This window comes from Balearica regulorum, chromosome 3 (genome assembly GCF_011004875.1).
Source record: "Balearica regulorum gibbericeps isolate bBalReg1 chromosome 3, bBalReg1.pri, whole genome shotgun sequence".
NCBI lineage: Eukaryota > Metazoa > Chordata > Aves > Gruiformes > Gruidae > Balearica > Balearica regulorum.
In genome coordinates, this window is record NC_046186.1 from 72,399,314 (window position 1) to 72,423,158 (window position 23,845).

Sequence of the window (23,845 nt, forward strand, 5' to 3'; positions counted from 1 at the left end):
AACAGCAAAGGCATAAGTGAAAACCAGCAACAAGAACAAAAGTAAAAAGGGCGCTTATCTGCACGCTTCCTAAGGAATAGACATTTCAAGGGACAGAAGCAAGCTGCGGATATGATATAGACTAAGACAGATAAAGAGGACATTTAAAAGCTTTCATCTTAATCTAAGATGATCTGAAATGAGAAAGAATCATAGAATCAAAGAGGACAATCAAGGACACCGAAATTAAGCAAGGGACATGGCAGAGGAGATGATGTGCTGAATGATGAATTGAAAGTCACCACTGGTTAACAGAAGATCTTCAAAAGAAAATGACTGAGTCAGCTTGACCAGGCAGCCTGCAAAAAGCATAGCAGGACTAGAAAGAGAAAAGAGTGTAGATTAGAGGTATGTAAGTAGACTGGAAGAAAATAAAGCTGCTATTCTCTGTACTGTGCATTTTCACATTTTTTTTTTCTACATTTAAGAGTGTATTGGGTCTGGCTGAGATGGAGTTAATTCTCCCCACAGCAGCCCTCACAGTGCTGTGGTGTGTACTGGTAGCTAGCAAGGTGTTGATCACACACCAGTGTTTTGGCTGCTACTGAGCAGTGCCAGCACACATCAAGGCTGTCTCTCCAACATTTCTTCCCCCCTCAACAGTAGGCTGGGGGTGGGCAAGATCTTGGGGGGGGACACGGCCAGGACAGCTGACCTAAACTGGCCAAAGGGATATTCCACACCATATGACATCTGCTCAGCAATAAGAAACTGAGAGATGGGGGGGGAACAGGGTGGGGGCATTCTTTTTTTTTTTACCTTTGTCTTCTGGAGTAAGGAGTATGCATATTGAAGCCCTGCTTCCTAGGAAATGGCCAGACATCGCCTGCTGATGAGAAGTAGAGAATAATCTTTTGCTTTTTGCTTTGCTTCCATGCGTGGTCTTTTGCTTTAGCTACATTAAACTGCCTTTATCTTGACCCACGAGTTTGGGGTTGTTTTTTTCCATCTTATTTTCTCCCCTCCCTGCCTTGCTGAGGAGGGGAGTGATAGAACGGCTTGGTGGACACCTGGTGTCCAGCTGAGGTTAAACCACCACACAGAGGTATTAAAGTTTTGTCAGGGTGTGCTATGCCTCTCAGCTCCATAGTTATGAACCAGCAAAGTTTAATGGCACTGCAGTTGTGATTCAGAAAGGCTCATGCTTGAGTGTGTTCAGGTATCGAGAACTAAATGTATTCCGTAAAACGTGTACATATTTTGCTGAATAGATATCCATCTCATTACTTTAAAAACTTCTCTCACATATAGTTTAACATGAAAGGCCTAAAGGCTTTAATTATAGAGGTAGGAATTTCTTCCCTTTGAGTAACCTTAAATGTGGCATGGAGTGACTCCAGGAACAATCCCAGCCAATTATGGAATCTGAAGGGTGTAACAGAAAAAGGCTGTGCTGTAGTTGTGGTTTCTGCCATTGCCTTCACTGAAAAAAACCCTGTATGCAATGGGTGCAGCTATATATCATTCACTCTTTGCTTCTGCGGCCAAGATCATAAACATGAAAAACACTTTCCAAAAAGGCAGGCATGTTTTTGCTCATGTAAAACACCTCTCTTTCCAAGTTATTGCGGTGAAAATTGAGCGTCAAGAGATTTTTTTTTCTGCTCAAAAGTAAAGCAATTTTCTAGGACTATGTAGGGAGTGGGAAGGGGTAGAAATGATGCATTCAGAAAACATTTGGCTAAACCATTGCTCAGAAGCCTTACAGCATGAGGATCCCTATATCGTTTGTGACCTTGGGGGAGAACACCATTAGAAAACAAAAAAGGATTTTTTTTTTTTCCTTTACATATACAGTAGCTAAAAATTGCTGTGTTTGTTTTAAGAGTAGTAGAATGATAGAAGTAGGTCCACAAGGAGCGTTGGTAGGTCATTTAGCACATCCACCTCTCCCAAGGCAGAGCTGGCTGTGCCTGGACTACCCTGACAGATGTTTGTACTTAAACATCTGAAGAGATGTTCTTAAAACCTCTGACAGCAAAGAGCCTACCACCTCACTGGACTCCAGTCCTTCGCTATTCTGACCAGTGATGTCTCAGTTACATCTCACTTGATGCAGTTTGAGATCGTTATGTTTGTCCTAGTCACAGAGGTCACAGAGAACAGTTTTATTCCCTTTTTTCCTGGTGGCCTCCAGCATTGCTGAGGCTTGTTATTACCATTTTTCTCAGTCACCTTTTCTCCAAGCTAAACAAACCAAATTCCTGTGACTTCTGTCACAGGCACACATTTCCTCAAGCTCTGCTCACTGCTGTTGCTGCCCATGACTCTTCAGTTGTTGAATACCCTTTTTGTATGTACTCTATTTACACGTAGTGCTGAAAAGTAGGGGCAGAGCTGTGGTTTGATGACCTCTCACCAGGGCAGGCAGTTTTACCTTTTGCCATTTAAGTCTGCTCTCTGGGACCCAAACTTCTCATTTTCACAGACAATGGGAATGGCAAAGTGATGAAACGAGAGTCCCAGTTAAGAGAATTAGCTTTGAAAGTTGGACACCAACCCATAATCTTCCAACTAGCATTTTCCCTGAAACGTAACAAAAGAAGTCTAAATCCTTTTCTCTTACAGATACAGGGGTATTAATCATAGTTCTGACTTCTTAGGGAACCTTTCTTATTCCCTCCAACAAATGACAGACTATGCAAAACTTTAACTTCAGCTGTGTGTTAACTAAGCTGTTCTTTCCTAAGAAAGTTAATTAGTTAATTAGAAAATGGGAGGGAGGGGTTTACTTTCTGTAACATCTGAGTGATTTAGGAGTTGAATTATCTATGAAGATGTTAGATTAATTTTTTGAAATCTGCTTTTGAAAATGTGGCCTAGACCTAAATGACAATGTAAAACCAGAAATAGAATATTTATTTTTAGTGTAAGTTTGCATTATGTTTAAAATATGTTTACATATTTTAATTTATGTTTGCCTCCTAATCATTCTTTCTATGTCCTGCTCAAGTCCCAATTTGTTTTGGGTTTGTTCATTGATTATTTTTTTAGAGATAGATATTCCCCAGATGTATTTTATTCCTCTTGACCATTAAAGCCATATTAAATATACATCTTTTTAAAAAAGTTGCAAGAGTCATCTCTGTTTCTCTTTTCCCAAGCCAACAGCGTCCTATGGCTCAAATAAAAAGCCCTTATGTAAACTGGGAAGCAAAATTCCTTCTGCAGTCCGTTTTCCCTCATTACAGTCTACCTCTGCAAGGACAGAAATTGTAGCTCCTGGCCTCTGCTGAGATTCATTGAGCACACCCCTACCGCTAAATTAGAAAAAATGGCCATGCAGCGAACCTTAGCACATGGTATATTGCTCAGATGCCCGCGAGCTCCCTGGTGTGGGCTACACCCGATAACCTTCTCCAGGAGAAAGACTCGGTGAATCTCTGGAAATATTTCACTCCATGGATTGTTCCCGAAGAACAATATGGACACGGCTGCCCTGAGTTTGGCTCCTTGCACCTTACATAGTTTGCTGACATTATTCTAGCAGGCTTTGTACTACAAAATGTCTCCCATTTGACCCCGTGGCATGTGACAATACTCTCAGCTTCACACTGTAAAACCATCAATATTGTGGGCTGTAATGCAGCCCAGATTGCTTTGGATGCTCTGAAATGGAAATAAAACCCAAATCCAACCTCCTCCAAACCCTAACTCTCACCTCACAGGGGCTCAGCACGGCAGATGAGCCCCCAAGGAGGCGCAGAGCACTGTGCAGGACTTACGGGCAGCTTCTGCTCAGAGGGGAGCCCGGCACCGGGAGGACCAACAGGATGCACCCTATAGCACTCGGCCATGTATTGCTTCCTGCCATGGTTTATTTAGCAGGACAGGCATACCCAATGAAACTTGCTCAGAAGCAGCTAAGAGGAGTTATTTAATAGTAAATACAATTTCACGCACATATTCCTCTTAGTACTTCCAGGGGAAAAGTATGTCACAGTATGCACAGTTAATGGGTATAGTTTAAATCAGATAGATTGTAATAAATACCCATTTTCTTGCCACAAAAGTTGACTGAAACATAGAGACAATATCTTCCTCAGAGCTCTCAGGTGCCAGATAGACACGCAAAGAGGTTTTGTTTCCACTGGCAATTTCTGTCAGTCTGTTCAGCGCACGGAGAAGACAGGACGTGAGGCTCAGCTCCCTCTCACCCACGGGTGAGCCTCCTACCCAGGCGGATACTGGGCAGGGGCAGACAGTCTCACGCTGCCCCTCTTCAGAGGTGCTCCGCTTCGCATAAAGACTTAAAGATCCCTGGGCTTAGGAGCAGACACCAGCAGCCCCCAAAGGAGGGAGCTTTGCAGAAAAGTGACAGATCGGAGTTTAGATTGATTGAGGCAAGAGGAAGACTCCATGCTCGCCTCCTACACCTTGCACGGGAGGGCCATGCTTGCCTGTAAATCAAGTCTTGTGGTGTTAGGACCGCTACATCCTTTTGTAAATTTAACTACTACTGAGAACTTGTTTTGCGGTAGATTTAGGGACAGGCAAACAGATTTTGAACTGGTAAACCTTCTGCCAAATGATTAGGTTGTGTCCATGCCCTGTTACAGGTAAACATACAGAACTGTGAATCACAGCAAGAGTAGAAAGATACAAAATACATTTACTACTGCAGGGAAATAAACTGCTCAGCTGGGTGAATGGTCCTAAAATTACACATTTTCTCTTGTTACTAATGTAAAACACTTTCTGTTCTACCGGAAACATAGACCTTTGCTTGCAAAACTGCAGTTTTCAAGTCTCTCACAAGCAGCTTTAATTAATACCTGAACAGACTGAGCAGGAGCATGCCTGTAAGGCTTGTGCAAACACATCCTGCTACTTAATTCTGTTATGATGTAAACAAAAGGCATACCCCTCAGGTTATAAGAATATAAGAAACAGCAATAAATATTTCATGGAGATGGAAATAAACAGGCAGGGGAGGTTGAGAGATGTTAGCTGGTGTTAGCTTACTGTGTGCTCTGTAAACGCACACCAATCTGAACTTAGGTATGACAGGGAGAAAGCAAGAAGGTGGAAGGATGAAGGTCACGTTCAATTGAATTCTTGTGCTTCTGAAATTTCTTGTGCTGCATTCACACAAGACTTTATGTTGTTATTAGATTTTTTTATCAAGCTGGTGCTCCAAAAGTCTCACATCCCATTTAAAATAAAGTTATGTTCCTGAGAGTCATGGCTGTGAAGAAATCCTTGAAGACATGAATCAAGCAGAACTGACGCAGTCTTACCTTCAAGGGACCAAAGACAATCAAAAGGATGATTGAACTGTTCATCCCTATACAATACTGACTCTGAAATCTAAAGATGACAGACTAAACGTTAACATTGTTAACTCTCTTACTGCTGATCATCTTAGTAGAAATTTAGCTAACATAGAAAACATACTTAAAGACAAGAATATGTTTATGTTCTACTTAGAGCACTGAATCAGCCTGATTGTACAATCAAACTGGTTGTACTTGGTATTTCTGAACAGAAGTAAATCTCACAAAAGTATGTTCACAAATTATTCTTTTCTGAGTATTTGTGATGAGCTCTAAAATTTTTCAAGGCCATCTAGGAAAAAATTCTAGAGTCAGGAGCTGAAAATTGATTCTACTATCCCAAAATGGAAGGTGATTTTTTTTTTTTTTTTTAAGGTTTATCATTATTTAGTCACTACTCTTGTGTGAATCAGCTGGTCCACGGATTTTAGTTCAGGCAGTATCAGCCAAAATAGCCCCAAACTCATTGCTCCTCCATGGCAGGGCTGGGCCTCTCCTTCCCAAATGATGGTGGTACACACAGAAGACAGGAAGCAATCTTTGCCCATGAAAACAGCAGAAAATACCCCATCAAGCAAAACCCCACACCCAGAGTACTTCACATCAACACTCTAGGCAGATGAGTGCAGCAAGCATAACTTCTTGTTATTGCTCCAAAATTACAAATGTAGAATGCTAGGTAAATGCTTAGGTTTTACGTGGGGAAAAAGAAAATCCCAACCCCAAACAACCACACATTGATACAAGAGAGGACCAGATGGGAGATTAAGGAGAGAATGCAGAAGTGAGAAGGTTCCACCCGGAATTTTAAGCCAGCAGCAACAGAGCAAGTGGTCCAAACCAGTACCTGAAGAGACAGTAGCGCAGCTGTAAGAGCTGTACTTAGACCTTTACTTTTTAGGGTAAGAAAGCTTTAGGTGGTTGGAACTTTTGTGGCCACCAACCCCTCTTCCTTGACTGCCAGGCTCCTCACGCTTCATCCCACAGCAGACTGGCAGCACCACGAGCAGTTTTCTCTAGAGGGCATCCAGAACCTGAAAGGGTTGGAGCCAGGACTTCTGAGCTAGCTCCCTTGTCCTCTCCAGCTCTGAGATTTCAGTGCCAACATTTACATCTATATTACTATTTTCAAAACTTTCAAGACATTCTGTCCTCCTGGAAATGGAAAAAAAAAAAACAAACCAAAACCAAACCACCACCCCCCCCCCAACCCCAACAAACAATAAAACAAGTAGCTGGGGTAGAAATCATCACTCTTATGAAAAAATGGCAGTAATCTCTCTCAAATTGCTGTGGAGGTCAGCAGCTCAGTTTTACTGTTTCACTTTGAAATGGCACCTTTCAGCACTGAGAGAGAGCACGTGCTCTGTCCGGAGTAGGAAATGACATCCAGTGAGTCCCTGAGAGAGGCACGGTGCTTGTACATTTTTCTGATGCCTTCCGCCCAGCTACTGCTCGCATCTGCAGTGCTTTAGCTGATGAGACTTGACACCACCACTTAAAAAGGCTGGCAATCTCCACCTGCTAAAGACAGTTCTTCACACTGTGATTTTGACCATCTGGATGCAGCATCCTCTCTTTCTTTCTTTTTTTTTTTTTTTTTTTTTTAAATACCTCTTTTCATGAATTCCCAGGAAATCGGGTTTCGCTCTTCTGCTTGATTCAAGCTGACAAAATCATCTGTTGTTTTCTTCCAACTGGTTAAGCTTTTTCCTTCAAATTCTTTTGGCTTTGGGACAGATCATTCATCCCAGATTTTAAAGGGTGTCTCCTCAATAATCTATAGCATGCCTTTGAAATAAGTTTCTAACACCTTCTCTGCAGGCTACCTCCTTCCTACATAGGAGGTATAATAAAAAAGAATGCAAAAGCTTTTTTCATTCATTTAACCTAAGCTGTCACATACTTTCTGAACAGAATGCACAGCCCTCCTTCTTACAATGCCAAAAGTAACTGTAAATGAGTTTGGCATTAGCACTTGAGCCTTAAAAACCCACCATTTTCATCGCTAAAAACACTATGACGATCAGTATTTCTCTTGGCAACAGATATTTTAGTATATACTGTGAGCTTCAGTGATGAGGAAAATGTAAAGCCATACCAAGCAGCAGTAAGGCACGCATGGGAGGTGGAGCTTAGATAAGTTGCCTAGGTCAATACTGGAAAATTATCCAAACTTAAAGTGCCAAACCACATATAGGAATGTATACGTATAGTATGCATATACTATATATGCATTCTACACTGGGCCATGCCATCTCCTTTCCAACGAAAAAAACTGCAGACCCCTATATCAGGGTTTTATTTGCATGTGTCATCAATTTTTATATTTTAAGGTCTGTCTCAAGTTTTTAATGGAGATGGGACAAACATTCAGCCACAATAAAACAGAAACATTCTTTTCAGAAAATGATCTAAATGTAAACCAGGCCAACACCTAGTACAACAACTCTATTTGTCATCCCACTTGATAGATTTTCCTGCATTACTTAAAGCTAGCATGCTGCTAGCTATCCTGGACCCTTATCTGCTTTTTCACTAGGAGAAAAACAAATCCAACAATCAAAATTTGTGTTGATTTTACTGAAGGTTTCCTGAACTTGGCTTTGAATCTGGCTTTACTCCCACACAGAGTGCAAAACTCTGCAACCTCAGTGGTATTCACCTCAACTGATCCAAATGAGATATACTCTGCAGATATTTTGCCTTTTTACCAGGGCGTGTTTAAACAACAGTATATCTGAGTAGGTTAATTTTCAAATATTGGTGATGGTGATCCAGATTTGCAGTGCAATATTGCTTCATAATATCTCTTTATCTAGATACTGCGGTACTGGGGATGGAGGACCTCTTCTGAGGGCACTCAAATATGTGGTTTTCTGTGAGCTGGGAGTCTGTTTCTGCACCTCTTCTTTCACAGAGTGTATAAAGTATTTGCTCAGGTAAGGGGAAGAGAGGACTAGCCTCCAGCAAATGCTGGATCACGTGGGAACACCAAGGGAATTCTTGCAGCATTTACAATGTAGAACTGGCGGTCAAGAAAGGTAAAGGTGGATACTTGCAAACATCAATCTGAAAATATCACGATTAGCTTTTGGTCTCTAAATTTAGACTCAGCTGCTCAGGTACACTGCATGATAAAGATCATAGATTAAATCTCTTCCTTGTTCAGTTAGCTATACTGTATAGTATCTTACATACATTGTTAAATTGTTAATATGGTTCATCAAACTCTGTTATATCCAGCACATGACTGTAAGCATTACAGAAATTATGCATTAGATGTGCAAATGGAATAACATGCAGACATTTCATGGCTTGAGTTCTACCCTGTGAAATCTGGGCAACAGGTCACGACAACACCATGCAGCAAATATATATGTTGATCTATATATTCAAAAAGTCATAATTCCCAGAGGGCTTCAGTCTGGTATTGAGAAGAAAAGTCAGTGTGATCATAACAGACAGTTCAGTAAATTTTAAAAGAGTAGCAGTCAACTTCCTAAAGCCTGAATTCCTGTGGTTTTCCATATCTAAGCTACGGATAGTGTCATTCCCTCCAACTGCCCCACCATGCAGCACTGCTCAGCTTCAGAGAGGCCCCAGGTAAGAGTCCTGGGCAAAAACGCTCCCAGCACAACACGGAGACTTGGGACCGCGACAGACACAGCCCAGTAGCTCAGGTCAGGACTCAGCCAGGAGCTGTTACGCCCAGCGCAGAGCCAGACCAGAGCCAAAAACCTTACCCAGTGCTCCATGACTGGACACCTTTGCTCAGCTCTCCGGCTCTGGGGAGGCTCCCGCTGTGGTGCGGGGCATGGCGTGACTCTCTGGAGCCCGTCAGGGGAGGCTGCTGAGCGCCTCAGCAAAAGTGCTCTCTGTGGATGTCGCAGCAGCGCAGCACGGAGCAACCGGGCAGCTCTGCCCCCCAACCATGGGGCCAGGCTGAGCACCAGGCACCCGCTTGTAGGGCTTGTCACCTGCGGTTCGATGCCAGCCACCCTCCTAACAAAGCCTCCTGGATGCCTGCCTGTGCAAAATGCTCTCACTATTATCCATGCTTTTTCATCATGCCAGTCTCTCTTACTCTGGGTGGGGTAGAGGTAGCTGTGTTCAGAAATCACTTAGACATAGTACATGTAATGTAATGGTGCACAAACACAGCATCTTGCATTCTTCTCGCAGGCCCCGGTGGAAGGAGAGGACCATAAAGCACACTAGAAAACACCTAATTATTCAAATGGATACTGACTAGCTCCTAGATATTACAGGAGTCTGCCCTCCTTGGTGTTATGCCCTTTGTTACTAATGTGCACTTAAAAAACAAAACAAAAACCCAACCCCAAACCCCCACCAAGCATAAGGCCTATGGTAAGGTTCAATAAACTCCAAGCCACGACATGTACATTTCGTATCTTAATACTAGAAGAATGTTGTATGTCTTCTGTATTCTTATGAAAGCTTTTTTTTTCCCCAATACAGAAAATTAATAAAATATTCTTTGATGGAAATAACTGAATGAAAGCTGTTTTGTGTTGGCTTATTGTGTGTGTGCACGCCTGAAATCTTCAGTGAGCAATATAGAATATTTGCTAGGTTTGTTCCTAATTCCATAAAAAGAGTTGCTTAAAATGTCATAAAGTTCATGAAACATGATGACAAGTGACAGATGAATGGTCTTGTTGATTGCCAGTAGAAGATCGCACTTCCCTGAGGTGGGAAAGAAACCTTTGATACTTTTGGCTTTTTTTGGTCAGATTATATTCTGAACAAGTCTGTTAGAGTTGAAAGCGAGGGGAGAAGAGAGCATCGTTTTTACACAGTTCTTCACTCAACATGCCCATATGGGAGAAGGGACTTTTTTTTAAAAAAAAAAAAAAAACCAAACCAAAACCCAAGGAAACATGCTTTCCTTTCTATTTTTAAAGAACTATCTTTAAAGAACACGTTAAATAGGTTCCCAGCAATGAGGCTGTTGCCCATGTCCCGAAGAGTGCTGGCAGGCAGGATGGGGTGCGTGGCACTGTACGAGAGGGGGTACCACTGGGGCACCGGCAGCGCCGTCTGTCCAGGTAGCTGGCAGCACACGTGAGGCTTGACTGTTGGTGCGGGTAGCATCTGTGAGTGCTGACAGAAGTTGAAGCTGGATGCAGGTCCATCCCCAGAGGACTGTACCCATCTCCAGAGATTATTCTGGCTCTACCAGACTGATCCTTTGATATCCTAGACTAGGTCTTGTCAAGCAGCATATTCAGGTTTTAAACAGACTTTGATAGATGCTTTTGTGAAAAAGGTAAATGTAGATGGTGTTGGAGGAGTGTATTTGCTGGAGAGCTTTGGAGATACAGTCAGTGTTGCAGAGGGAAACAGAGCGAGCGTGCGGCACTGATACTTCTGCATAGGAGCGAGCTACAGATCCCTCCCTTTTTATTCCCTTCTTATGTCCCAGCCTCTTGTTTCAGCAAATGCGACATTTAAGCATACCATTGAATGGGCAATGCAAACCGCACATGTTCGATATACTAGCCTCAAAGCTGTCCCACCAAAAGTCAAGCTGTTGCAGGGCAGGAAGAACAGGATGAAGATTAGTCTCTTTAGCCTCTCTGCTCTCAGTGGATTCCTGTGGCCACCTGCTACCAGGCAGACATTACCCTCCAACAGCACTATATGTAGGAGGAATAATTCCCACAGGTAGTTCATCATCATCTGTTTACAAGTGCAGTCACTTCTGTGGAGTGACTTAGAGAAATGATGCTGTGGTAAATCTTCCCAAGATAAGGGATGGTACAAGTTACAGTCACCAATAGCTCCGGCTAGGCTGAAGTCTTGTGCTCCCTGGAGCTACAACAGGCATAGAACAGAACCAATGAGTAGCGTAGTCTTCATCCATTTCATGACGTTCATTCCCCCCCTCTCTGCTTCGGAAAAACCCTCCCTCTTATTTCCACAGCGCAGGGAGAATTAGCTACTGTCAGTGGGTGGGAACTAAACCACTTCTCCCCTTGTGCTGTTGGGGAGGGTGAACGACAGACAGACCAGTCCCCCACATCTCACACCAGCATGCTTTATCTGAATTAGAAGGCATTATCTTTTCCTTAGTGGCGTGAACTATCCTAATCTCTCTTGCTCTCCGCCATAACTGCCAAAATTATTTTTATTCTTGTAAGCATAACCCTGTTTACTGAGATTTATGTGAACTGGAAACTATATGTATATGCGTATTCCTTAGACCCATGATAAAGGTTCGGTTGCCTCAGCCTCAAAATAAAAATGAAATATTCCCTACAGGTTAAGCACTGTGCAAAAAGCATGCTTACATCACCGCAGACCATCTTGAACTCTTACACCCTGAAGCTGTAGTGGCTGATAAATGATACCTTCCTTCTTAAGGGAGAAGGGAATCGTTTAATTTGTATAGCTTAAAGATAATAATACATTTATTAGTCACACAGCGATTCTTTACATCAGCTTTGCCACTTAAAAACAAGTTTTAACAACATTCTGATGGCCTATACTAGGCAGCTTTCCCCCCTCCAATAAAAGACCTCACCCATTTAAAAGCATAACTGCACTGACATTGATTTAATAAATGAGCTGCCAACGTTCTTCCTCTTCAAAGTGGACTGCTTGAAAATAGACGGGCAGTTACTCAGCAAAACAGTTTCCTATCATTCTGCTATGAGAGAGAGCATAGACCAAACTGGTTCAGAGTAGGAACATTTATGTGTGTTTGTAATGCAAGAACAATCACCTTGTGTTGCAAAACACTGAACCCTATTGTTAGCGTACGCACAGTCAGACATATATAGATGAGAGAGAAAAACTGCCACTGCAGGGGAAAAGCAGATCTGGAAGGTAGAAAATTAGTAGGAGGCAGTGTAGACAAGAGGAAAAGGTCATTCAAAGAATTACACAAGAGAAACATAAACAAGCTGCAAAAGGAGAGGAAAACATGCTGAGAGCTCTCCACCATGGCTTGGACAATCAGGAAGAGTTAAATTGCAATGAAGGCTTTCAGCTAAAGCTAGAAGACTTTAAAGCTGAAAGATAATCCATTAGCTTAAGGAGCCAAAGGACAAGGTGGGAGGGAAACCTATAAAACTAAAAAAGGGAGAAAAAGGGAAGGAATGATCCTTCTGTAGGCACAGGTTGAAGACTCACCCACAGGGACAAGGGCCAGCAATCACTTACCCCTTGCAGCACACCCTACATCAAACCCAACCATGGCCCACACACTCCCTCAGCTCACCCTTTGCTTCCTGACAACACACAATTTCATTTTTTCAAGGGTAAACCACAGAACTTTCCCCAAGAAATACAACTGACCACAGAGAACCGTTACTCCTGCAGCCACAGCAGTTGGTGAACACCTGCAGAACATTCAGCTTGGGAAAGAAGGTTTAGCAGGACCCAGACCTGGCTGCTTTTGAGTTCCATCACATATCTGCCCCCCCAACGGGGCTCGCCCTGCCTCAAAGCAGAGGACCTCCTCGCACAGCCTCTGCGCTAAGTCAGGCTAAGAATACCGGTGCAGAGCTTACCTTGGCAAAACCAGCTCAGGGGCTCACTCCCTCCTTCTGACAAAGCCTCTGATCCCTGCAAGAAGGGCCTAATTAGCAATTATCAGACGAACTGTCCTTTTTTTTTTTTTTTTTTTTTTTTTAAATAAAGTTACAGGTGCAGCTATCCTTGTGCCCCTCAGCTTGGCTCCTAGGGCTTGCTTCAGCCTTCACCCTTGCTGCTCCGTGCTCCTGCCTGTTTCCAGCATGGGCTCGGCATTTCCCACGGATGCTTTAGTGTCTCCTCAGCCCCAACCTCTCTTGCCACAGAGTGTGAGTGTTTCCTGCTGATAGGCCCCGCGGTTGGCAGCGTTTGGGGATGGGCTGGCAGCTTCCCTTGACAGCACATCTTCCCCACGGCCGCTGCCGGAGGCTCAGCAGTTCCCTGGGAGCCATGCTGCTCTGCGGGGTCCTCGTGTTTTCCTCTTGGTCTAGAAAGCTATGGGGAATTTATCTTCTGAGATGACTCCCAATTATAAGAAACAACACAAAAAAAAAAAAAAAAAAAAAGAGACACTTAAATTACCTGTGCAGACTATTTCTTCCCTCCAGTACGATTTTGTAGTTCATGTACCTTGCAGGGTTCCTTCTGAGAAGTGCATTGGAGAGAAAGCCAGAAATGTTGGGAGGAAGCTGGCCCACCTCATTAAAGGAAGAACAGTCACCTTTTCCATTAACTACACGATGAACGTGCACCACCTCTCACCTCTGCTTTTCGGGCACTCGGCACCTCCTCAGGTGATTTCTGGAACGTTTCAGCTGACCAGCTGGTTGAATGCATTCAGGTTATAAGCAAAAAAAGATGTTTTATAAGGCTGCCAGCGCTGCACACCCTCTCGGGGCTGTGAAAGACAAGCTGTGTTCTTCCTGGCACCGACCGCCCCGTCCATAATCCCAGCCCAGCGAGATGCCTCGCAGGCGCAGTTAAGGTGCAGCTGAAGTGAAGGGGTGATTTGTGAGCCAGGTGCAGTTTAAGCACTGGCTGCTAGAAAAAACATCTTTTTTTTTTTTTTTTTTTTTAAATGAGAAGATATAAGGTTTGAGTGACTGAGAACCAGTAAATACATGTGTTTTTTTTTTTTTACAGAGTGTCTTTTCAGAGTAGAGGTTGAGTTGGAGCTCTTAACCTCAGAAGCTGGGACAGAGCCATACCATATATGTTTATGTGGCAGTGTAGGAAGAAAGGTTATCATATTTTAGTTAGCTAAAAGAAGTTTAGTCTGAAATGTTAACTTTCTGCTAAACCCAAGCCTCAGGTCCCTCCCCTCCCCTTAGACCGTAAAGCAATTTCACACCATAAAAGTGAATTTGGAAAACACAGCTGCTTGCCCTGACTCTCTTGTCTGAGTAAAACCGAGCAAAAATAAATCTGGAGGAATCTAAATGTTATCTTTCTCCCTCTTGAAAATTTCACTGGATAATCTACTGGAGTCTTAACTGACCTCCAGAGCCAGCGTCTGCATGTGGCTGTCCGTTTGTCCCTCCCGCTCGCCCGCTGTGTCAGCAGCAGCATCCTGTTCACAACCTCCTTTGGCTCACGGGGATCCCTGCTAATGCTGCTCCGGGAACTGCAAGTCTTCGAGAGCAAATCCACGAGCGTCTTTTATCTGGGCACAGGCGTCTTCCTCCCCAGCTATTTACAGACTCCCAAGAAGTGTTAATCGGGAAGTTTCAACTAGTGAAGTATTTCCAGCTAAAAGCAGTCTTTCCCTGAGGGGTAACTATTCTGACTTTGGGAGCACCAGCCTGTGAGCTCAGTGTTGGACTGAGCATAAATAACCCATTAGGACAGGTAGAGCACCTTTGTCATCCTCAAAACTCGGTGGTGGGGGATCTTTTAAAAAGACTGCGTTGGCAAATCTTACCAAATCTTGTGAGATAAAGATTATGAGAACAGAGATCTGATTCCTGTGGTGGCTTGTTATGATTCAACTGTTTTGGGCTACCAAGTTTGTGGTTTATCGGGAAGGCTTTCGAACACCATAGGGTACGGAGTCCATGATGTCAGGTATCATATCATAGATTTTATATATTTGATCCTTATTTCTATATGACTTGTCTTTTAGTATCACACTTTTCTAGAATATTTGGTGCAAAATACCTTCTGGCTTTTCTCTTCTTTCTGAACCTGCCATGCAGGAGTAATCCAGCTGATGCTAGGAGTCAAAGGCAGTTGTTACTGTGGTTCCTCATGTACAAATTCTTGTGTCAGCTCAGCTTTGACAAGTGCTTTCCTGAAAGCTGAAGAGTGCAGGACTCCAAGACAAAAGTGTGTAGTTCAGACAGCAATGAGCGAGATACCATTGCTACGGAACAAAGTTTGTCTGGCGTCTGTCCTGACACTGGCAATTCGAGCAATAATTTCCTCCCCAGATGCTGTGCAGTTTGAGAGAATTTGGCTCAAGAGGTTAAAAAAATAATGGTCTGGCAGTAAACAGCTTTTTAGAAATATTATTTGGAGACCTACTTAAACTTGTGCAATGCTTTGTCTACAGCAATAGGAATTGCAGCAAGTAACAGTATTAGATACACAATATATATCTTCAAGTGATCTACTTTGAAGAGAGAGCCCTGGTGGACTTGGAAAACTTTCTCTTAGGACATAATCTTTTTCACCTTCTTTCTTTTTATCCTGCTTGAATCAGTACGTAACATGAGCCGTAGACCCACAAACTTTGAGAAAACTTGAATCTGGGTCTAAATGTCAGGTTTTGGTTCTGTTCTACAAATTTACTGATTTATTTGTCTACAAAGAAATCTCACAGCTAATAAATGAAGAAAGAAATGTTTGATGATCCTCAAAGCAATAAACAGCCACCAGCTCCATTTCTTTCTTTCCCACTGAATTCGGTCATGATTTAAAAATCGGATTCTCTTAAGTCAGTCAGTAAGACTCTTTCCCTGTGAAGATGAAGCATTACTCAGCCTGTGCATCCCGATACTTAGCCTAACACTTGGCCCTAGCCGCTCTGCGTTTCAGAGGCAACAGCGAGGGGATGAAGCATTCTTCAGCTCCTTGAGGGGTCTGGACCACTGGAAAGGTCAAACAAACAAAGTGAAAATAACCATGAGACTTGCTGGCCGGCCAGCGCGCTGGGTCCAAGATCAGCGGTACTGCTGCTTGGTGACTAATGCAATTAAATCAGCTCTCGGTCCCATCCCGCAGAAACAAATCTTATAGCGTCGCGTACTGCTGCCAGATGGATTGCTCAAGCTTGGAAAGCTCCCTCATGCGCACATACTTAATCACGACAGGCCCTATTTGTGGAAAAACATGGCACCGACAGAGGGATTTTTAGCCACTTTCCTGTAGAAAAACAATGGCAGGGAGCAGGCTTCAATGCGCAGGCTGTGGGTGGTGAATGTGGGCTTTGTGGGTCGCAAAAAGCCATTTATTTGATGGGAACGGCAGTGAAGTGGAGCCCGGAGGAGCGTGTCCCGGGAGAACTTGCTGGAGCACTACAGGGCGGCCGCCGGTGCCGGGGATGCTCCGCCAGGCTCCCCCTCCGCAGCCATGGCAGCCCCCAGCCTCTCCCAGAGACAGGCGCTGGAGGTCTGGCGGTGGCCGCCCTGGTTGATTCTCTAGTTTGTGCAGTCGCTTTGACCCTGAAACATTAGTAATTGGAATTCCAGTGAGAAAATAGATGTCTGGAATTTGTCTGTACTAAACGGGAGGGATAGTTTCTCTGCTTCCCACTTTGCGAGGCGTTAGTGGAAAGCTGGAAGGGAAGGACGGGGGGCAATGACAGCATCCAAAACACGCTTATGGCACTCACTGCACAGCTGCTTAATTCACAGCAGTCTCCCTGTGATGACCCTTGCAATGAAAACACTTCTGCTTCCTTTCCTTCTCATCAGGTACTCCTGGCTTTGTCACAAGCTTCATCATCACATGGAAGGAGAAAAGCAACATCTGTTTAAGGCCATATATTAACACGGAGCTCCGTAAATGGTATACAAAAATGGAGTGTCAGCCAGGAGAGATCATCCCTCTGCTGCTGCTGTTGGCATCAACTGAAGTTTGAGAAGTCCTATGGAGTAACGCAGTAGTGAGCTACTCACTTTTTAATGGGAAGGCCCTTTCCTATCTAATTTGAATTCTCACAGGCTTCTGGGCAATTAAACTGGGGTTTGAGGTACTGCAGACTGCTCTTAGCCAAAAGAAAAGTGATCTCATATTTGACCACTGTGGCTAAATCCTTGTCATTACTGCTAGTCTGGACTATGGAAAAAATGATATACAAGGAGGAAAGCACAAGCTGCACCTTCCAGTCTACCGGTAAGTCTCCCAAATGCATTAATGTAGGGACAGTTGTGTTAGGTCAGATTAAGGGTTTATTCATCTTGGTATCTTTCCTTCAGATGCATCCTAAGCTATGTTTGTGCAAAGAGCATGAGACCTTTCCCCCGTACACTCTCCTAGCTGTCTGTGGTTTAAGTGTGTCCTGATGTAAATCCTGCATTCACACCGTAATCTTTTCAGCAGCCATGAATGAAACTATATGCCACAATCTCTCCGGTTCCTTAATTCTTGTGGCCTCTGGAGCAGCTTGCTGTAAGGACCACCATGATTTAACTACACAGTCATGAATAATTATTTCCTCTTGCTGATTTAATATCAGTGGTTCGCTGTGTTGTGAAGTCGCTGAGCAAACTGTTCCCCATTCACATTTTCCCTGGCCATCATAATTTCACTGGTCTTCATCCTATCCTGCCTCGGTCTCTCCTTTCAGACCTCAGAGCTATTTAGTCTCTCTTCATGTGAAACCTGCACCGCACTGAACATCCCTGTCCTCATCCTGTACCTCCTATAATTCTAACACATCTTTTTCTGAGATGGCAGTGACCTGAATGACATCCAGTAGGTAAGATATAGATAAACAAACTCCACAGCTATTAAGTTAGGAAGTAAGTTATTCAGTTAAATATTACTACCTCAGATAACTGCACTGAAAGAACAGAAGTCCCCCCCCTGCTTCGCTGGGACCCACATTGGCCTTGCAGAAGTCCAGAGGTGTCCTCTCGGACTCTTCCGACTGCGCCGAGGCAATCCTAGACTTGCCGTAGCACAGAGTGGAGTTTGCCCAAAACACGTGCCACCCTAAAGACATGCCCCCCCAAAGGCATGGCACAGGCGGGGGCAGCCTGCTGGGTAGGACTCGCGCCACGGAGGGGGAAGAAGAGGGGCACTTGTCAGGGGTCGGAACTGCGGGCGGTCAGTTTTTAAGGTAGTGGAGCCTAAAATAGGGTTAATATTGGGAAAGTACTGAGGGAGGGGTTAATGATAGTAGCAGAAAAGAAAGTGGCTAGGCTTGTTGGAGCCCCTGCAAGAATTAGCAGAGGACAGCGTAGAGGGAAGTACTGTGTGTGGGGGTAAGGAAGGCTGAATATGCATATTTTGGGGAGGAAAGGTCTGTCTTTTTGCCCTCAAGTCACACCACTGAAGGCGAAGGATGCACAGAATAAATAAATAAATACACAAACCCATGCTTGGGTGATTATATCAAGCTTATGCTAGACTTCATTATGGCACCAGGGCCAGCAATAGGTTGGTCTATCATTTTGATGAATCGAGATGGGCAGAAGTACGTGCCTTAGTTCAGGGCAGCCCATGGGAGTATATTGCAGAATGTCACTATGTTTTGTTGGTTTAAGGATAAAATAACAAAACTTAAACAAATAGCACGTAAACTTGGCTATAGTATCCGAATAAGATTATTAAAAGGTTTTGCAAAAAACAGTTCACAGACTTCTCATTCTCCCACTCCCTCTGCAAAAGACTTCAGCTTCTCCAAGACACAGCTGGCTATCCAGGCTAAGTGCTCTGCTGTCCGTACCAGAGATGGAGGTATGAGCTGACCCAGGATGGGAACGTGACCGCTCATTTTCAGGCAAATATAAAGTAGCCACCGGCAGCAAGACACAAAATCAAGACAGTGATCATTTGCTGTTAAGCCCAGATTTCTAGATCCGAAGACAGGAAATTGTTGAAGCAGACGTGGGACTTTCTCCAGTTGTGCATCCGCACGTCAAACCCGGCGGCCGTCTGGGCTCTGGCTGGGCCACCGGCGTGGGTGGGCTGCAGGGAAGAGCTGCCGCCGCGGCACAGCACCCCTCACCCGGACGCCCGGCTGCGGGGGGCTGCAGTGGCACCCAGATGGCACAGGCGGTGGGGCTGCGGGGGCGCGCGGCCGGCTAGCACCTGGAATTGGTTCTTGTAGGAGTACAAGAAGCAAATAAAATGGCACGGCACAGAGCTGCGTGGAATGTTATTAAACGAATTGCAGAGCTCTTTATTTTGATGCCACTCAGATAATTTATTGGACTAATAATATACTATTATTATTATTATTGGACTAATAATATACTATTATTTCTGAAGTTTCTGTCTCTCGCACACTGTCTCTCAGAGCTCTGCTTGGAAACTTCCCCAGCTCCCCACCCTGTTTGGCTTTTTCTCTTTGTTTTCAAGAAATATAGTCTCATCAAAATGGAAAAATATCCAAACTGCTGCACAGAAAATTGAACCAAGAGCCTGATCTCCTGATGTGGAGCCTGGAGGATAACTGTACCAATAGAAAAGTGATTTTTTATTTTTTCCTCCCAGTCATACATTGCTCTGTCTTAAGGGTTGCTACAAAATGGAATACAATCAAAGTCAGATGGTGTGGTAGGTTTTCTTCAGAGAGAGGCAGCATGCCCTGTATGAGGGGCAGAGAATAAAACCAACATGCTTTGTTTTCAAGGAAAGATTAGCAGAAATATACTTTCTCCTGAAAAGGGAACCCCCCCCAAATTAATGTGATAAACACTATTCTAAGAAGTATTAGTGTCCAGCCCTGGGAGGCTGGACTGCCCTGCTTATGCTGCAGACTGATCTCTTTTCTCTCCTAAGAAAAATCATTCAACAGTTTAAGAAAAAAAAAAAAAAGAGAATGATGTAACAACAACAGCAACAATTCCTCAGCTGTACTTATTCCTCTTTTGTCATTGAGCACTTGCTGCCTCATCACTTTAGGATCACAGCTATTGGCAAAGTCTGGGTTTCATCACTTCTGTGATCTTTTGCTCGCAAAACGTAACAGGTAAATGATGAGGTATTTTTTATTTTGCACTGAAAACAGTCCAGCAAGTCTTAATGTTGGCTGCAGCTGCTGTGCACCATGCAAATCTGTTCAGCAGATTTGCTGTAACGCTGCAGGATCTGAACGGGACGTTCCCTGAAAAGCCTTTCTCCTGCTGCACCAGCTGAGCCTCGGCAGCAATGAGTGACTAAGTTGTGTTCAGTGAAATACTCATGGCTGTGGTATTCAACAGAGAGGAATAGGCTGGAACAAGCACCTCAAAAGATGAGCTGATGACAAGGTAAGCAAGGAGAGGTGATGAGGAGAAAAGGGGCACAGGATAGACGTAAAATGTGGCATAGACGTATGATACACAGGATAGACGTAAAGAAAGATGGGGAGGAGGCAGGGGTGCAGGTGGGCAGAAGGACTCAGAAGAGCTGTGATGGCTGGAGCATGTTCTTCTTGAAACACAGCCAGCACTCCAATACCCTTCATCTGTCTTTTTAAGCAAAGTATCTGCTTTTTTCATATTTTCTATGTTACAGGCATGACTGAAACCAGCCTCAACTGACATAGCCATGAAACCGTTCTTTCTGTTACTGTACATATCTGCCTCATTTGATGTCTGCCCCAGACTTCCTCAGCAATGCAGTCCACAGTCCTATAGATTCCTTCCCCCCCCCCAGCCCCTTTTAAATCTGCCACCTGGACAGTCTCTTAATGCAGAGTCAGGTTCTGCAGCGATGGAGAGGAGCATCCTGCAGGAAACACGTTCAGCTCATCAGAGGCAGTTGTAGAGCACTTGGTGGGGTGAATTGAGGCTGTACCACCCATTTAAATTCTTCTAGTTCCTATCTTCTACGAACATTTGACTTTATAGTCTTTTTAAAAAAAAAAAAAATAAAATTGGAAGGCAGCAAAAGCTTACTTTATATTAATAGGCTTAAATACACAGATTCATTACACAGGCAAAAGGAGATGGACAGAGGGAGAAAGATATTTCTTTTTAATTTGCCTTTGGCATAAATTCTGCTAGTAGTAATTTTATCTCTCAGTAGTAATACTCTAGCTATCTGGTAGCCATTCTTACAACTGTTAGACCACAAAGGTCACACAAATACTGACATTCAGGACTAAGAAAGCTTTAATCCTTAACAACATTTTTTTCTGGCTGCTTATCTAGTAACTCCAGCTCTAACTGGACCATATATGCTCATTTTGAAAAAAACTTTTTTTAAAAAATTTTTTGAAGAGCCTCACTCTAAAAGTAATGTTTATGTGGTCTAACTTTGAAGATAGTGAAGACCAGAAGTTGTTTACCATACCAGAGAAACAATTTTATAGGCTGTCACAGACTTGGATCAATTGTATAGAAGCTAGGAATGTTAAAGCCAAAAATGCACAGGCAACATAGTTCCCTTACTATGCAAGGGGATTTTTGTTGGATTTTATTTCTTTACTCTCCAGTAGATGGCAATCCAGTACTTGGCCAATAAAACAATCATGTGGAGAGAGTTCTCTGTATACAAGTCCATGGGGGCTTTAATTATATATTCTGAGTGCAACTTAGGACTGCAAATGTTATCCAAGTGAATCATTTGATTGGTGTTTTATTATATTGCTGGCCAGCATGAGACAACGCCAGAACAAATAAGACTTGAGAAGCGTGTGTGCAAATGGCAGTGCCTTTCAGCAAAGGGGAGGATTTTAATGTCTTTAAAGGCTGCTGGTTGTTTTAGTGATGACAGTCTCTTACACTGATGTTTTCAGAAGACTTGGGGGGTAAAAACGTAAATTTTAGTGTCCGCTTGTTTGGAACAGTGTAAATCCATTTCTTGTGTTTAAGAAACAATTGCACAGCACTCCCTGAATCCTCTCCTTTCTGTTTTACTTTCTCTCCAGACCGTGACCGTGTGTCACACGAGTGTCTGTGCCTCTCCTGCTTCTTCACATTGCTCCAGGGCCACTTCTGGGATTGTCACTGTGAGATCAAACCCTCAGAACATGTCAGATTTGGCGTGGGCCCTGCCTCAGCTGGTAGCCTAGCTATTCGCCTGTCCCACCTGCCCAGGTCTCCAGAGCCTTCGGCAGAGCTTGGGGAGGGTGAGAGTGGTGGCATTGCCCTCCAGAGCAGGGAAGCTGGGGGAGGTATGGATTTAGGGGCACCAGAAGAGAGATCGGGGGTTTGGCACCAGCTGTGCATTGCGTGACACAGTGGTGGCTGAAGTGCTCCTCACAATCCCACAGCTGCGTCCCGGCTCAGGGCTGCACAGGCAGGGAGAGCCGTAGTCCAGCTGGGTTACCTGAAGGGCGGCAGGACACGTTCTTCTGTGAAAAAGGGCGACAAGTCGGTAAGCATCAAAGCGAAGGGAAGGCAGCGCATCAATAGAGATCCAAGTGTACTTTGCTAATATTAAATAACCTCTCCCATCTCTAAGTCTTCTTAGGTTTTCTTCATTGTTTCATTTATACATTCGTTTTAAAGCTTTGTGATTTCCAAAAGTACAGATTGATAGAGGCAAAAATGGCCTTCTGTCAAATATTTAACCCTTCCGTAACAGAGATGAAAGCAGCAGCGCTCGCAGCACAGTTTACATTTTCAGAGCCTCGTACCAACATCAATTACTGTTTGCGTTCCACTTTGGATCGAAGAGGAGCTGGAAGCAAACTCTAGGTTTGCATGGGGTGCAGATAACGGCACCAACTGGCAGAGTTTCTACGTAAACGTGGTTCAGAGATGCTCACGCTGTTTTTGTCTAATTGGGTCATTAGCAACAAGTGTGGGGTTGCTGATTTGGTGTGCTCTCATAATTTTGATTTTGTTTGTTTGGTTTTTTAAAAGCCCTTGGGGTTTGGAGGTACTTAACACATGGTCATGACAAACCTTTTAGTTGCTACTTTCTGAGTCAAACCAGTGAGCAGAAACTATATGTCTGGAAAAACTAACAATCTATTTTATGTTCCCACTGCTATGTGTGAGAAAGGATGAATCAGATGCCGTTGTGATTCGGGGTTAGCGACAGCCTGCTCAGAACAACATAGAAACAGAGAAGATTGGTCCATGCTGAGAGCCTGATATCTTGCCTTGTTCAGTAGCAATTGCCCTGAGTCACGAGATGCCTGTGCTGGGGGATAAAAGCATGCAGCTCCCACAAGTGTTTAGAAATAAATGAGAACTTTCTTCTTTTCCTTCAATTCTTTATATGTTTTTCAGTAGTTCTTTCAAAAACATCTTCTTTAACTAAGTCATTAAATGCATGGCACAGCCTCGTCTCATACACACCAAATATACATCTGAGAATGCGAGACCTCTGTGTTCCCAGCAGGTAGAAACACTGCTCTTATTTTTTATGTCATTCATCAGCTTTCCACTAGTGTCCTCACCCAGCCCTTCCGTCTTTCCCCCCTCTCTCTCCCAGTAACCCTCACTGCCACCTCAGCTGTTCCGTGAGCTGGTTGATCTGTTTTCCTTCCTCCTCTGCCCCCATCGCAGCCAGAGCAAACACACACCAGGAATACTCAGGAGCCGGTTTTCGGCTGCTCGGAGGGACCGCCGTGCTTGGGCAGCTCAGGCACGCCTCGGGAGGGTACGAAGGAAGAGGAGAGGCACAGCCCCCAAATGTTGCTCCCCCCCCCGCACTCGCAGGACTGAACAGAGGTAAGGAGCACTGTTGGGGATGATATTGGCAATAACAGAAGACAAGTAACAGAAATCAAATGTCTCCTACTCTGGCACTGTGCAAACCTTGCACAAGCCTCAGGGTGCAACCTGACAGATCTTTGAAGTTTGCTCTAAATAGGATTTATCTAGATTTACCTCACTTGTATCAAGAAGACAGCGTCTGTGGGATCTCGCTATTATCCACCGTACCTTCCTGCTCTCCTGGGCCTCTCATTGCTTGTG

The 23,845-nt window shown here is 44.0% G+C and overlaps 1 long non-coding RNA gene across 1 annotated transcript; it reads left to right on the forward strand.

The window, feature by feature from the left end:
* Positions 1–20,099: 20,099 nt before the first annotated feature.
* On the forward strand, positions 20,100–23,085 carry LOC142601286 (uncharacterized). The gene is made up of 3 exons (XR_012834888.1): positions 20,100–20,239; positions 21,844–21,924; positions 22,926–23,085. It is a non-coding gene; the product is annotated as an uncharacterized LOC142601286 (long non-coding RNA).
* Positions 23,086–23,845: the final 760 nt, after the last annotated feature.